Source organism: Peromyscus maniculatus, chromosome 1, assembly GCF_049852395.1.
Source record: "Peromyscus maniculatus bairdii isolate BWxNUB_F1_BW_parent chromosome 1, HU_Pman_BW_mat_3.1, whole genome shotgun sequence".
NCBI lineage: Eukaryota > Metazoa > Chordata > Mammalia > Rodentia > Cricetidae > Peromyscus > Peromyscus maniculatus.
The window spans coordinates 149777588-149790037 of NC_134852.1; the positions used below are offsets into that span (position 1 = coordinate 149777588).

The window sequence follows — 12450 nt, forward strand, 5'->3', positions numbered from 1 at the left end:
CCTTTTCTGGTGACTGATACTTCATCCACACACAGCTCTCGGCTTGAGGATGCTCTGGGGATCAAATATGCCAAAGACCCTTCTAGTAAGAAGGGTGGGGTCTACTGCACGCTCATTCCAGCCTTCCATGATTATCATTCTGAGCCATCCACAGCTCGCCGGTGTCCAGGCCTCCTGGAAGCTACCCCTATGCCCCACAGAAAGCCCTGATGGCAGGCCCTGACATGTTTTGTACCCTGTAGCTTGGCAACCATGGGATAGAGTGGGCATCCTGTCAACATTCCTAGGACTCTCTCTCATCCTCCTAGCCCTGCCTGGTCTCCATCAGCACGTGAACTCACACTTAAGGTTACTCTGGGGCAAAATTGGGAATGAGGCTCCCGTCAGGACCCTCCCCAAAGCTGTTGTTCCTTTCTGCGTGTACTGGGCCTCATAGCTCTCTACCCTCATCCTGCTCCTTCTGGGCAAGGTAGACTGTAGGTCTCTTTCTTCAGATCCTCCTTCCCATGGCTTTTTTTCTTCTTTTTTTAAATCTCCAGTAACACAGGTGTTTCATGCACAAAAGCACTCTGTGGACACTGAAGACCAGAGTGGAGACAGATGGGTGGGAAGAGAGTACCCATACCAGCTTTCTTCTTCAGGTTCTAGCACAAGGTACCAAGGGTAGCAAAACTTTGGGCTTAAAGGAGTGACACCTTTCTACTTGGGTCCTTGGGGGAGCATCTCCTCTTTATTTGGCACATCCCTGGTAGTTTGAGCTCCAGATAGTCTCTGAGCTCATCCAGCATATGCCCCAGGCCTCCCCAGGCTCTGCAAGACATGGTGGTGACAGCGTTTCCTAGGAAACTGCAGCTAGCTGCCAGACCAACACGCCTGTGCCCCTTGGGGCTTCAGTGGGTGTAGGCTGGGATGCTCCAGAGGGAAGATGTGTGTCTGTGTGTAGTGAGATGAGGGGTGAGGGGGAGGAGGGGGCACATGTGTATGTGTGTCCACAAGAATACTCATGTGAGTATGTGGTACTATGTGTGAAGCATTCCCATGTGAGTTCTGTATTTGGGATCTTCATGGAGTGCATGTCTGAGTGTCTTGGGTCTGTGTTCTCCAAGCCTCCGTACGGATGTGTGAGCTTGTGTGCACTGGGCTTTGGTGTGCCTCTAAATCCATGTGGGTGTATGTATCTTTCTGTGTCTGTTTGTACGTCTGTGTGTACACAGATATATTTGAGGAGCTGTGTGCGCGTGGGCCGAGTATTGGGTTTCTGGAATACTCTTGTGTTCTCTCTCCGCAGGTCTGAGACTTCCTGGCTGCAGCCTCATGGGCCCAGAGCCAAGCTTGCTCCTAGCCAGCAATGTACCACTCCTGCCCTGGAGCCTTCAGGTAAACTAACTGCCTTTAGCAAACAAGGCGGGTGGGGTGGGCGGCAACAGGGTCACCAAGGCAAGCACAGACCTGGCTGAGAGCCTTGAAGGTGGTACCACTCTCCCAAGCTGACTAGCTAGCAGCAAGAAGCAATACTGTCTTCAGATCAACCCCCTTCCCTGATTCCCACCTCCCTCGGGGAAGACAGGATGTCAGAGCAGTGTAAGTATGAAGGAGGAGCCACTGTCAGGGAGGACTGGGGAGGGGTGGCCCCTCCCAGGGTGCCTGAGCAGGAATCAGGGTGGGGCCTAGGGAGCAGGGAAGGAGGACAGGAGGGAGGGAGGGGTTTCCAGGGCTAGGGTTGCAGTTGACATAGGCCTCAGGGAGACAGGTCTCCTCCATCATCTCCCCAGCCATGTCCTCTGCATTAGAAATGCCACGGGAAGCAGGGACAGCACAGGTGAGCCAGTCTGCAGCCATCCCTGAGGATGGGTGGGGAAAAGACCAGAGATCCAGGATGCAGGCAGGCATCACAAGCAGGATCTATGGGACAGACCATGACAGAGCCACCAAGAGGTTCTCTGGGAGAGGCGCTGCAGCAGCTGGTTGTAGAAGGGCAAAGGCTGACCTGAGCAGAGCCATGATAAACACCTCTGTCGCAGGCTCACCTAGAGATGCCAGCAGTGCCAGGGCCTCGGCTCCTCCTCTGCAGCCCAGACCCCAGCAGAAAAAGCTGGGAAAGCACGGGGCATACCATGCACAAAGGAAGGGGTGGATAGGAAGGTCTCAGGGACCCCAGCGTTCAGAGCTGCCAATGGTCTTCTCCGACAGAGCACACTCAGGCCTGAGCTGGGGCTGCTGTGAGGGGTTTGGGGTACCTCCATAGACAGGAAGGATCACATGCAGGCCCTTGTCCAGTCAGCAGATGTGGGCCCAGTAGAGAAGGAAATGCCTCCCCCCCCCCCCAGCCAGTGAAGAGCTGGGCCCTAGCCAGAAGGAGGGACAAGCAGAGAGCACAGCAGTCAGGGACAGGACGGACAGGATCGATCAGACCCTCGTTCCACCCACTGCCACCCCATGGTCCCCTCTCCCACCATCCTGTTTCTGTATCATCCTAAGAGAGGCAAATCTGAATGTTTGATTCAGTATATGGTGCTTCCTCTTTGCTGACTGGAGTATGTCTGCTGTAGGAGCAAATGGAAGAATTAAAGCATGCAGAATTTGCATAGTTAAGCTGGGTGTGGTGACACACAACAGTAACCCCAGCAGTCGAAAGGCAGAGGCAGATGTGAGGCCAGCCTGGGCTACGTAGTGAGTGCCACAGAGCCCAGGTTCCAAAGGGAGAACTTGTCTCAAGGAGGGGGGGGGGAGAGAGAGGGAGAGGGAGAGGGAGAGAGAGAAGGAACTTACATACTTAACATTAAAATAAACAACCACTTCCCCCTAAAGTGAATATTGGACTAGAGACAAGTCCATGCTGACAGGTATAAACTCCTCTTATTATTGTGTGCTCCGCTCTGGCTAGGGTTAGGGGCCTGTGCAGCCCACGTGGGTGTGTGGTGCCCCCCCATAAACCCTGCACCTGTCTGCTGCCCTTACTTGCTCCAGGCAGAACTTGAAGGACAGGGCCAGGGAACATCTTCCTGCTGACCTCAGCCAGGACTCTGCAGCTTTTAGTGTTCTCCCAGAGAGCTCTGCCTCAGAGAATATTTCCCTGTGGACTTACTGAATAGGACCACCATCAGCTCTAGAGTGATCTTCTATGTTCCAAAGCCTGATATTCATGCATTGTGTCTGGGCATCCTGAATACCTGATTGACACAGGATATGCTAAATAAAGTTGTGTCTGGTGGGAAGAGGGGATTCTTCTCCTGAGGTGGATGCCTGGTGGTGCCCTGTGGGGGGTGGGGGATTCTAACAGTGTCTGGACTATATGTGTGTGTGTGTGTGTGTGTGTGTGTGTGTGTGTGTGTGTGTGTGTGTGTGGGCACCTTTAGCAAGCAGCAGGCAGGCCTGATCATGTGCAGCCAGTGGTGGGTAAATGGCTGCCAGCCACCATTCCCAGGACCTGTTATAGTCTGAGCAGGCCTTTGTAACTGTCCTCATTATTTTGTGATACAATAAATATTAGTCCTGAAAGATGATAAACAATAGAATTTTTTAGATTTTTTAAATTTTAATTATGTGCATGTGTGTCTATGTGTGGTATTATGCACATGAATGCACATGCCCACAGAGGTCAGCCAGAGGTGTCAGATTTCCCAGGAGCTGAGGTTATAGGCAGCCTGATGTGGGCACTGGGAATTGAACTCAGGTCCTCAGGTAGAGCAGTATATGCTCTTAACCACTGGACCATCTCTCCAGCCCCTAATTTTTTTTTTTAAACTCTAGCCTGGAAAGTTCATGATTGAGCCTCAGCTGACCTAGTGTCTGGTGAGGCTGCTGTTGCTTCCAGAGGGTATCTCACTGGGTCCTCACACAAGAGAACAGTCAGGAAGGTGGGCAGTCTGCATCCCTCCAGGCCGTTTTTATAGGGACAGAGCCTGGAGACCTGATTACTTCTAAAGTAAACCTCCCAATGCAGTCCTCTTGGGGGTTAGGTTCTAACATGAATTCAGAGTGCACCAGTAATCAGTCAGCAGCAGAAGCCAGAAGGGTTGGTTTCCTGAGTCCTCCATGCTCAGTGCTTAGCTAAACACTAGTCTAGAGGGCACTGTGGAGGCCCTTTAAGAGGGAAGATGCAGTAGGACCCAACAGCAGAGCCAGACAGACCTCAGGGATCCACTGAGAGAGGTTGTTAGATGGCTGTTCCCATGACACAAGCTTTTCCCTATCAGGGCTCCCAGGCATTGGAACATCTACTCAACCAGCTGACATCCTGCGGTTGCTAAACATGGCCTGGGCAGGAGACTCCACGGCACTCAAAAGCAAGGATCCAGGAAGCCTCTCATTTAGTGTGGATTATGACAGACAGCAAGGGCCCTCAGGGATTCGGATCCCAGGGAACACCCCACATGAGTACAGAGTCTGTCATAACCTTTTAAATGTTCCTCTACTCACCACTCGCTTCAAAGTACAGGCCATGTGTCCAGGGCCTCTAAGAACAGAGAAGATGGTGGGAATGTTACCCTAATTCAACCCGAAAGGAGCAGACAGGGTCAGGGCAGCTTTTTGAGGGGGGACCAAATCCAACAGACACCTTACTTGTCCCTGAGACAGCTGCTTGCTCTACAGCCCAGAGTGTGCCGTATCTCAGCCATAGCCTGGGGACAGAATAGGTGAGCGGTATCCAAATAGTCCCAAGTATAGGGACAGTCATGGAGCGAGCTTCTCTTCTCTGAGCCCCATGGGGTATTCCAGTGTACCTGCCAATAGGCCAGGGCAGGGAAGTTCTGAATATACCCATGACCTCAACTCACCCCAGCCACACATCAGATTCCTGTTGGGAGACGTCACACCCTAATGGGTGATCGCCTCTGTGCACAGGGCGGGGGCTCTGTGTGTGTGCAGCTAGCTCGCTCATTTCACTATCCTTCCTGGAGCCACGCTGTGAGGCTACTTAGGAAATGCCAGGCCCCTTCCCAGAGCCTGGCGGCATCTTTCAGTGTGTCAATTTGCTCATTGCCTTAACCAAACTCCTGCGGGAGGAAGGGTTCATTTCAGTTAGAGGGACACAGCCCACCATGGTGCAGATGTAGTGGCAGCAGGAGCTTGAGGCTGCTGGTCACATTGCACCCACCGCTGAGAAGCAGAGTTGGGCATGCCAGTGCTCAACTCGCTTTCTCTTTGTGTGAAGTCTAGGACCCTAGCCCATGGACTGGTTGGTGTTGCCCGCAGTAAAGGTGGGTCTACGTACCTCAGTAGACATAACCTATGTAATCCCTTAGTCATGCCCAGAGGCTAACCTAACCTACATAATCTCTCACTGGTGTTCCTAGAGGACTGTCTCCTATATGAGTCTGGATCCTGTCAAGTTGACGACATGAACTGTCACGGCAGTGACTGCGGCCATGAAGCACCCTGTTCTCCAAAGTGCAGGCCCAAGCTGGTCCTTAGCAGTGCCAGCCCTTCCTGAATGCTCCTTGTGTTGTGGCTCTGTTCTCATTTAAAACTTGTTCTTTATAAGCTATGAAGAAGCATAAGGATGGAGCTGGAGAGACGGTTCAGTACTTAACAGTACTTCCTGCTCTTCCAGAAGACGTAGGCTCAGCTCCCAGGCCCCGTGTTGAGGTGCTAACAACCGTCTGTAATTCAAGCTCCAGAGATTTAATGCCGACTTCTGGACTCCTTGGCACCTGCACACACCGAGAACACATATTCTTACTGTAAATAAAAATAAATCCTTAAAAAAGAGAAAACATAAGGAAACATTCTTAAAAGAAAATTAAAATTACCCACATTCAATTTACTAGAGATGAAATCAGTTAACCACTTTGATGTATTCCTTTAGGGGACGTGTGTGTGTGTGTGTGTGTGTGTGTGTGTGTGTGTGTGTGTGTGTGTGTGTGAAGGCAGCTGAAAAAAATCTGAGCATAACATCATTTTACTTCGAGCATTGAGGTTTGTTTACACAAACAGGGCTGTTTAGGGCAAATTTTATACTCAGTGGTCCCTGAGTTGGTCCTAGTTGGCCGTTTGGTTATTTTGTACTGAGTTACCCACTGATGGCATATCCTGCTGGAGTGTAGCCCCCAGAGAGGGTGTCCTGTACTTCCTGGCTCCAGGTGAAGTCATGTCTAAGGTTCTGGTCTAAAGGACCAGATGGACTGCTAGGAAACATAGATGCTCCGGAAAGATATGCTTGCTGGGGATGTTGTATCCCAAATGCAAAAGAAATGGCAGACACAGCATTGAAATGAGAACCATGACATTTCCCTTTCTCTCCTGGAACATTAAGAGTGACATACGCTCAGTGGAAAAATCACAGGAAAATGTCAGTTAAGTAAAAACTATTTCCCTGATCCTCCTACGCGGAGGGTGGTTGTCCTTTTAAGCCCTGTCACTCCCCTCCTTCTCCCCCTTTCAGGAGCGGGGGAGGAGGGTGGAGGCTTCAAGCTTCCTTACTTAGTGGCCACCAGGTCTTAGCATGTGACTTGCGTTCCCTGAGCCTTGGCCCATTGCAGAAGAGGTGTGAAGAGGTTTTAAGGAGCCAACTGCAGTGCGTTGGTCTCCAAATGCCACACAGGAGGCATCTTCCCACAGAAGCTGATGCATACCCTGGGCCTTTTTGAGTGACCCCCTGGCATTCCACTGTGTGGGTGCTGAGAGTTACATAACCTGACTTCCATGGCTGGAAATTTAGATGGCTTTTAGATTTGACTGTTATAAGCAATCCGGTGATAAGTGGTCTCCTGGTGAACTGTTTATACTAGTCTGTGGCTCTTTCTGGGCACGACCTCCCATCTAGGGAGTTGCAGGTTACAGGGATGCAGGGACCAGGCTTTGAAACAGTTTGCCTGTGCTTTCTATGCAGACCACTTAGAGCATATTGCCTCTACCAGCCCTGCTTCTGTCTGGGGCAGGATGTGTGTAAGTGTGTATGTGCACCACAAATGTTCATGTATATGTGCTGTGGACCATGTATGTGTGCTGTATTGACTTTTACAGGAAGTCAGCCCTGAGAAACAGTTGGGAGAGGCACTAACGAAAGGTAAAGCAGGGAGCAGGACTTGGTATGGGGAGACTCAGACCCCCATGAGGGTCTGACAGCGGGGCAGTCAACATGAGGAGGGGCTGGGGAAGGAGCACCTGTACAACTGCATGGTCAAGTCGGGGCATGCCCAGTGTGGTATTCAGTCTAGGCCAGGGCCTGCTGGGGAGAGTGTGGCCTCAGTACGAGGGTACTGGATTCTGATGCTTTGCTGGCAGACAAGTTCTGCTTGAAGGGAAACTGTACATCTACACAACACTTGGTTAGTCCAGTACTCTTCGTGTGCAAGTCGGTGGCTACTCATGAGATAATGACTTCATAATTACTGAGCCACTTGACTTCCCCCTGAAAGCCCATCCAAAAAAAAAAAAATTCCCTGATGCTTACATTTTCTTATTTATTTATAGGATGCCTTTGTATATTTCTTCTACTTTGGGACAAAACTATTTATTTTAGGAATCTTAGAAGTTGAGGCAGCGTGTGGTGGTTAGATTAACTCAGGCCTTGGGCTCAGCTGTTTGAACAATTTAGTAGCTTTTCAGCCATTTTCACCCCCGGAGTCTCAGATTTCTTCATTGCCTGTTTGGGTGCTAGCTGGACCAGGCATCTGGAGCCAGGAAGGGAGCGGGTATCCTCAGACTGTAGGTAAGAGGGAGGTCTACAGGCATCGTCTACAGAGGCCAGCTGTGAGCAGCCTCTTTGCTGTTGCGTATGCATCTTAGAATTCCAAACAACTCAGGTGACATGGGAACTCCTGAAACTCAATGATGTCACAAAAATGGGCAAAGGACTTGAGCAGACCTTCATGTCATGGGAGGGTGCTCCATCCACTGCAGCCTCCTAGTGGTCCCCAGGGCATTTTGGAGTCCAGGAAATTGGAAAGATCAAGCAGGTATATGAGTCACATGGCTTGGGCAGTTGGGTGAGGTCAGAGCACCCTTCCGTGGGCTCCTTGTTCTGTACTGGTCCTGAGATGAAACTCTTTTCTGCCAGGATTGTGCGGAGGGGTCTGTTAGGAGCTCTTTCAAGATTTATTCATTCATTCCCATCCTGTGGTGGTAACAGGAAGGGCACAGGTAGAGACAGTGCGATGGGAAGTACACACTCTTGCTTTATCCATGGGGTGGGGTGGGGGTCAATAATAGCAAGGAGGGGCAAGGAGAAAACTTAGGGTTGCCTCTCTCAGCGCCTCCCATACAGAGTAAGCCGCAGAGACGTCTGTGCTGCTCAAGCTGTTGGTAAAGGAGTGAGCTCAAGGTCCAGAGCAAGCTCGTCCCCCACAACTGTCCTGAGAGGCTGTGATCAGCAAACCAGCACACCAGCCAAGACTGCCTCCTCCCACGCAGGCTCCTCCACGCCTGTCCAGTCGCTGTGACCTTGATGGAGTGAGTCTGCCGTCTCCCAGCCCAGGGAGGGTTCTGCTAAATCTAGCGATGCTGCTCTCCCTGACAGGTGACACAGTCAAACACCCACCATAATCTCTGACTGCTCAGCACCCCATCAGATGGTTCAGAGGTGGAAGCAGGAATGGGGGCTTGCTCTGCCTGATCTCCACTTTAGTCTACTCGAGAGGTTCCAGAAGAGCGCTCTCTGACTCGTGTGCGGAACGCTTGGAACACTTAGTTCCCAGTTGATTGCACTATTTTGGGAGGGTCTACAAACTTCAGTAGGTAGTAGACCTCGTTGGAGAAACAGGTTACTGGGGACTGTGCCTTTGAAATTAAATCTGTTCCTTTCTCATTCTTTGTTTCATGTGTGTCTTGAGGCAAACAACCTACTCCTGTACACACACTCCCACCATCACAATGGTCTGTCCAAGTACACAGGGCCAAGTGACCATGGACTGAACCGTGAGAAACCATGTCCCATTAAGGCTTTCCTCCTGCAACTTGTTCCTTTAGACATTTTGGTTCACAGTGACACAGGAAAAATTAATATAGGCCCAAATGCTGTGCCCACCATTGGATCCTCCATAGGACCCAGGTTCACTGCTTTCTCTGGGAACATCCCTACACTGTCCACTCCATGTTCTTTGGACCCTGCCAAGGTATAGATCCTGCTCTCCGGACTCCTTTCCATCCTCGGCCATCACTACCCTGCATGTTCCTCATACTGGCTGCCAAGAGATGCTCAATTCCAGCTACATCTCCAAGTGAACATCTGTACCAGGCACCGTTGTGAGCCCTGGAGACACATTCCATCCCTGGAAGATAGTTCAGCCTAGGGAATAGTTAAGCAGCAAACAATAGGCCCTTAGGAATGGCCCCAGTGTTATCCCGCCAGCCTGTGGCCTGAGTGATGAGGGGAAGAGAGGTTTAATGATCCAATATTAATTTTTCTCAAAAAAACAAAAGTGAAACAAAGCACACTAGTTAGTATTTGGTCACTGTGAAAAAAACACCTGAGATAATGAGACGAGGAACAGTCTGCTCTGGCTCACTGGTCTCAGAGGCATCAGTCCATGGTGGGTTAGCTCTGTGGCTGTGTCAGCTGAGGACATGCCTGGTGTATATAGCAGAGACACATGCTTACTATTTAGTTACCATAAGCCTAGAGTGAGAGGAAGGGACTAAGGTCCTGATAGCACCCCCAAAGGCACACCCCACTGATCTACTTCCAGTAGGCCCCTTCTCCTAAAGACCCTGATATCTTCCCAGAGCACCAAGCTGAGGACCAAACCTTCCTCTCACAGTCACTGAGGAGGCCATTCAAGGCTCAGACCATAGTAGTGGGAACTCAAATAGCACAAAACATTAGGGGGAGAACTGCCAGGTTTCCCCGGCCCTCAGCACAGCAGCCTCTGCCTCTGCCCACGGCCTGCTCGGCTGCAGGGCTGCAGAGCCTGGCCACAGGCCACACGGTCTGTGACTCCAGTCTTGGCAGCCAGCATGAGGAACATGCAGGGTTGAGTCACTCTGTGACCCCAGTTCTCTTGTGGTTATCTGTGGGCACCCCACTTTAATCAAGACCAGATTCATTTCTATCTCTCTCCCCTCCCTGGATTATGCTATCCGTGCTTCCAGTTCACACCTTGGTAGATGTTCTGTGGCCCTGTGACTCCAGCTCCCTACTGTAGTCCCGGTAACTGAGACAGGGGAATGTCAAGCAGTAGAAGATCAGTCAACCTCAGGGGGTCACAAATAGCCCATGCAAGAGAATGACTTCTAGAAACTGTGACCTGGAGATGGGAAACATTCGTTGGAATAACTTGAAGGGCCATCAAGCTGAGCATAGCAGCACACGCCTATGGTCCCAGCCCTAACGAGGCTGAGGAGAGAGGATCATGAATATGAGGCCAGCCTGGACCGCATGTCAAAAAACAAATAAAAACAAAACAAGATCATCAAATGCTGTCAAAAGTTTAGGGTGGAAGGCAAATTTAAAATGAAACAAAACCCCACTCTTCCTTGTTCCTGGCTTCTTTATAAAATCTATTTTCTTATTTAAAAAGTAACTCAGGCCTCTTATAAAGCAATCCCAAAGTGCCGAGAGTGAAAAAATGTGTCCTGAGCCACCATCAATGCCTGGCGTATCCAGAAATGATCCTCATTCACCCTGGTCAAGATGTCTCAGGAAACTTTGAGGGCACAACACGTGTGTGTGTGTATGTGTGTGTGTGTGTGTGTGTGTGTGTGTGTGTGTGTGTGTGTGTGTGTGTGTGCTCTTGTGCATGTACTTTTTTTTTTTTTGAGACAAGGTTTCTCTCTACAGCCCTGGCTGTTCTGGAATTCGCTTGTAGACTAGGCTAGCCTCGAACTACAGAGATCCGCCTGCCTTTGCCTCTCTAGTGCTGGGATTTAAGGCGTGCACTACCACATTTGACTGTACAGGTACATTTTAGCCCAGAACTATGTTATAAACAAACTCAGAACTATGTTATAACCAAATGTCTCACCAGCCTCTGGAGGTGAGATGCTGAGTCTCTTTCCAGACATGCCCTTTACTGTTGGCAAGAACAGTGGAGCTGGGGGAGGCAGCAGGGGAAGGTAGAGAGCAGGAAACATGAGATCCTTCAAGAAGGGGTGGAATGTATGCTGGGACAGGGCAGCTTGGGAGAGGAAGGCCCTAGTCTCTTTTGGGGCTGGGGTTGGATGTAAGATAAGGTGTTTAAGGAGACAAGGAAGGACCAGAACTAGCATGGAATCCCAGGAGAGATTTGGGGGATGGTACAAGGCTGCACAGCTGCTCCCATGATGCTCATTTACCAAGGCAGCCATGTTCACCTCCAACCCATGTCTTCATGGTTACTTTGTTTCTATGGCAATTCCCCTTGAAGTCACCAGAGCTGATCTCAAGTTCATGCCGGCAGTCAAGGGGAGCCACCAAGGAGAGAGGATCTTATTTATACTAGTGAGACAGATACAACGGCTCAACTTTTCCAATCAGTTCATAGCAAACAGCAGAGCACTGTTAAATACTATAAAAATATTGCTGACATTAATGACAGATCTTTATTGTCTTAGCCACTATTCTATTGCTGTGAAGAGACATCATGACCAAGGCAACTGTTACAAGAGAAAACATTTAATTGGGGGCTGGCTTACAGTTTCAGACCATAGTAGTGTGAGAACTCAAATAGCACAAAACATTAGGGGGAGAACTGCCAGATTTCCCCGGCCCTCAGCACAGCAGCCTCTGCCTCTGCCCACGGCCTGCTCGGCTGCAGAGCCTGGCCACAGGCCACACGGTCTGTGACTCCAGTCTTGGCAGCCAGCATGAGGAACATTCAGGGTTGAGTCACTCTGTGACCCCAGTTCTCTTGTGGTTATCTGTGGGCACCCCACTTTAATCGAGACCAGATTCATTTCTATCTCTCTCCCCTCCCTGGATTATGCTATCCATGCTTCCAGAGGGTTGGTTCTTTATCATCATGGTAGAGAGCATGGTGGCAAGCTTCATGCTGAACAGTAGCTGAGAGCTACATCCTGATCTGCAAGCAGAGATGGGGGAGCAGAGTGGGCCTGGCATGGGCTTTTGAAACCTCAAAGCCCACCCCCCAGTGACATACTTCCTCCAACAAGGCCACACCTACTTCAATAACGTTACTCCTCCTAATCCTTCTCAAATAGTGCCTCTCTCTGGTCACTAAGCACACACCCATTGATTTTTGTTTTTTGAAATAGTCTCTCCAGGCTGGTCTTGAACTCTCAATACAGCTGCCTTTATCTCTCGTTCCTGGTTTTACATGTATGAGCCACCATAGCCAGTTTTGTTTAGTACTGGGGACCCAACCCAGGCCTTTATGCACGTTAGGTCAGCACTTTACTGAGTTACAGCCCTAGCTCTTAAGCACCTCTTTTAATGTTTATTTTTTCTTTAAAGCTAAGATATAGGGACTCCAGGGGCTGTTAAATCCATAACCAAAAGCTGTTAGACTCGTCCCTGGCACCTGGCTGCTTTGAACCAAAAACAGCAGACAAGCAGGCCCTCTTTAGATGCCA

At 50.2% G+C, this 12450-nt stretch overlaps 1 long non-coding RNA gene across 1 annotated transcript; it reads left to right on the top strand.

The window, feature by feature from the left end:
- The first annotated feature begins 1388 nt into the window (after positions 1-1388).
- On the top strand, positions 1389-8749 carry LOC143269458 (uncharacterized). The gene is made up of 2 exons (XR_013045881.1): positions 1389-1581; positions 4197-8749. It is a non-coding gene; the product is annotated as an uncharacterized LOC143269458 (long non-coding RNA).
- Positions 8750-12450: the final 3701 nt, after the last annotated feature.